At 33.1% G+C, this 4,609-nt stretch overlaps 1 pseudogene across 1 annotated transcript; it reads left to right on the forward strand.

Annotated features, from left to right (window-relative positions):
- The first annotated feature begins 2,379 nt into the window (after positions 1–2,379).
- LOC144559611 (UDP-glycosyltransferase 75C1 pseudogene) lies at positions 2,380–4,180 on the forward strand (annotated as a pseudogene). Its single transcript, XR_013513191.1, has one exon. The product of XR_013513191.1 is annotated as a UDP-glycosyltransferase 75C1 pseudogene (transcript).
- Positions 4,181–4,609: the final 429 nt, after the last annotated feature.

Genomic DNA, 4,609 nt, shown 5'->3' on the forward strand with positions numbered 1-4,609 from the left:
TAATTTATCTGGCAATTAGGAGGTGTAAATTATGCTTAAGTTAGTTGTTTGTTTAAGAATAGTAAGCATTGACAATAATTAAACCTCCACCCTAAAATAATAAGCACATGCGTCATGTTTGGTTGTGGCCTAAAGCTAAGGAGGCCTAAATTGGTTATTCCAACTTATGCCGGTCGAAATTATTCATGTTTGGTTGAGGCCTAAAGTTAAATCATAGCTTAAACTATTTTTTGTTTGGTTAGAGTTGGTGGGGGACTAAAATTTTAAAAGCCTAAATTGGTTAATTATTTATAATAAGATATTAATTATATAATATTAATATATAATATAATATATTATATGTTATTATAAAATTTATTTAATATATTAACAATATAAATACTAATTATATATTAATAATAATTATTAATAATAAAATATTAATTATATAATTATATATTAATAATAATTATTAATAATAAGATACTAATTATACAATATTAATATATCAATAACAACTATAATATATTATAATATTATTATAATAATGATTTACTATATTAAGAATATTAATTATTAATTATATAATTATTAATAATAAGATACTAATTATATAATATTAATATATTAATAACAACTATAATATATTGTAATATTATTATAATAATTATTTAATTTATTAACAATATAACATATTAATAATAATTATGAATAAGAAAATATTAATTATACAATATTGATATGTTATAATATTATTATAATAATTATTTAATATATTAACAATATAGGGTATTAATTATATAATTATATATTAATAATAATAATTAATAATAAGATACTAATTATACAATATTAATATATTAATAATAACTATAAAATATTATAATATTATTATAATAATTATTTAATATATTAATAATATAACATATTAATTATATAGTTATATATCGTTAATAAGATACTAATTACACAATATTAATATATTAACAACATAATATAATAATTATTTATTAATAATAATTATTAATAAAAGGATATTAATTATATAATATTATTATAATAATTATTTAATATATTAATAATATAAGATATTAATTATATAAATATATACTAATAATAATTATATACTAATAATAATTATTAACAATAATATACTTATTATATACAAATAAAATATTATTATAATAATTCAAGTTAGGCCACGAGGTGGAATAAAAGTTAAATCACCATGTGAGGTGGCTTAATTTAGGCCGGCCTAAAGATCGGCTTATGTCATCTTAGTCCAGCTCAATTAAGGCATGTTTGGTGGAATAACGAGGTATAAACTCCTTATTCCACCGTTTAGGCCACAACCAAACATGAGCATGAAACTTAAAAGAAGAAGAACAAATTAAAGCAGTAAAATTTTGTATTAAGGAATGAAAGACAGAGAAGGAAACAAAATTATATATAGCCATTTTGCTCATTGAAAAAAAATCAATTGCGCACAATCTCCACCGTCCATCAGAAGAAGATAGAAGGGCTCAAGAAAATGGCTTGGAATCGGTTGAACGATCGAGAGGTTGGAAAGGTGAAAAATGGAGAGAGCAAAGGCCGTGGAGAGAAAAAGAAAAAGAAAAAAAAAAGAGGCAGGGGGAGAGAGAGACTACTGCCAAATTTTGAAAAATGGAGAGACTAGAAGAGCATAGAAATGAAGTTGAACTGGCAAGAGAAGATAGAATTGCGACTGTATGAGATGAAAGATTTGGAAATCTTGGATGAAGGGCTGCGATCGACACACTTTGAGATCGAACGATGGAGACTCCGGTACTGTTTCACATTGAGATCGAAGGTAAATTCTAATGTGACATTGGTTGAGGATTTACATATTATACAGGAAGTTGAGCAGAAATCCTAATAAAACTAATTAAGAACTCTCTCCTTTTGAAATTAAGCTCATTTCTATTTCGGAGAATATGTACTTGTTTATAAATCGCAACACAACTTTATTAATTTCGGACACTATGTAAAAATTATGTTATGCTTGTAAATAATTTTCTATCAATCAAAATGTAATTAGATGTCAAGTTGGCACCTTACCCTAAAAAAATAAAAATTATATATGTTATGGATTTAACATTTTATTTTTAATGCTATGAATAAAAAAATCGGGTAAATATGTAATGTAACTATCGACGTTGATTGGATTGGATAATTATTTACAGTGCTATCTTGCAACCGTCATGAATGACATGAACAAATTTGAATTTATGGGCCAGGACGTGGGCCAATGCAAGGGTCTATTTGTGCATATGGTCCAGGACTCCACGATAGACATGGCATGGTAAGAAAGAAAGAAACCTCACCCTTTCCAAATTATGGGTTTCATGCCTCATCGATTTGTCTTTATTATCGCCACACATGACACACCCCAATCTGGCCCCCAGTAATCCATCGGTTTCATATCTTCCAAATTCATTCAATCTAATAAGCTATAGTATACCACTAATCAATCAAAAAATCATGGAACAAAATTTCCTTGAAAGCCCGCAGCAGCATTTCCTAATTGCAATTTACCCAATGCAGAGCCACATCAACCCATCACGCCACCTAGCGAGAAAGATTGCGCATTACACCGGTGCACGAGTCACCGTCTCAACTGCAATATCAGCTCATCGTAAACTGTGCTCTTCTCTCTTCTCCCCAGATGAAGAATTTCTCGACAGTCAAATTTATTATGTCCCCTACTCTGACGGATACGACGAAGGATTCAAAAAAGATGTGCATGACCCGAAGGATTACATGACCAGATCAAGAACTGTCGGATCAGAGAGCCTCTCGGCTGTTCTCGACCGTCTTAAACAAGATGGCCAACCCGTCACACATATCATTTACAGTATCCTCATGACATGGGTCCCTGATGTAGCAAAGGCCCATGGCATCCCAGGCATTCAATTTTGGATACAACCGGCAACGGTTCTTGCAATATACTACTACTTTTTTCGTGGTTATAAGGATACAATCATCTCAGTTGCAAATGATCCAATGGCAGAGATCAAGTTTCCATGTCTGCCTCCTCTTAAAATCAGAGACCTGCCTTCCTTTGCTACCATGACCAACGAAGACAGTCCATACTACCAGGTGCTTGGTATGCTGGAAAATACAATTGAAGTACTAGAGAAGGAATCAGCTGATGGGGTGAAGCCGAAGGTTTTGGTGAACTCATTCGACGAGCTAGAGTCCGACACAATCAGATCAATGGAGAAAATACTGGACCTAATTTGTGTCGGACCGATGTTGTTTTCTAACAAGGAAGACGAAGATGAATTCAAAGATTTAATCCAAACGGATAATAAAGTCTATCTTGAATGGCTCAGCACAAAACCAGAAAAATCTGTGGTGTACATCTCTTTTGGCACCTACTCGATGATGAGCAAGCAGCAACTAGAGGAGATATCCCGCTGTTTGAAAGAGGCCGGCTGGCCGTACCTATGGATTGTAAGAAAGGATAACCGAGATATCGAAGGGTTTGATTTTGACAAGTTGGCTTCGGCAACTGATGGTTTAGTGGTGGAATGGTGCCACCAAATGGATGTATTACGGCACCCTTCGGTCGGTTGCTTTGTAACACACTGTGGATGGAACTCGACGCTTGAAGCCCTGGCATGTGGTGTACCGGCAGTTGCTGTGCCGCAATGGACAGACCAATTGACGAATGCATGGCTGATAGAGGAGTGGGGGATCGGGGTAAGAGGGGAGAAGGGCGAAGACGGGGTGATAGAAGGGAAGGAATTGAAACGGTGTCTTGAGGCCGTCATGGGGGATGGTGAGAGCGCAGAGAAGGTTAGAGAGATGTCTGCATATTGGAAGGAGCGGGCGAGGGTAGCGGTGGCTGAAGGGGGGTCGTCGGAGAGGAACTTGCGGGTGTTCTTGGAGGACATAATTAAGACGATCAAAAATGAAAATTGATGTGAACTGTAGTTAAATTTAGGACTAGTCTGTAATTGTTATTTTTGCATTTTATTTATAAAAAATGGCATTGGTACCACTACCACCTGTTGTTTAGGAAGCAAAGTATAAACAACACTGGTTCAAGTGAAGAGAAGTAGTGAACCGTATGACTAGATCTAGAGAGCATACCACACGGTACGGCTGAAAAAGAACGGTACAACTACTTTTGATTGTTGTTTGTAATTGTAATGGCATCTAAAGTTTTGTTGGATGTGAGTTGTGAATTGGATGAGTGACATGACATTAAATTGGATTAGATGGGACTAACATATATTCAATGATGCCGGCAGCAGCGTTGTCAGTACTGATGGCAGTGGCACAGTATATATATTATATCCATCTGCAACGAACTAACTGTGCAGTTTTTTAGGTCTTGTGATTTTCACATATCGAAATTAATTAGTCTAATTATTTCCAGATAAGATAATCAAGGAATAATAAATATTTCTTATAATTAAAAAAAAAAAAATTGGGCTAAAGTGGACTAGGATGGTATCTCTTTTTTACTTTGTTGAAACATTCTCTGTCTAGACTCTAGATAAAGCACCTTCCAATTTTGTGGGTACACTTACACGATTTTTTTTTCTAAATAGAATTTTTTTTTAATTATTTCAACGGAACAAGCACGCATTGTGTGGAT

The sequence above is a fragment of the Carex rostrata genome, chromosome 9 (genome assembly GCF_964058835.1).
Source record: "Carex rostrata chromosome 9, lpCarRost1.2, whole genome shotgun sequence".
NCBI lineage: Eukaryota > Viridiplantae > Streptophyta > Magnoliopsida > Poales > Cyperaceae > Carex > Carex rostrata.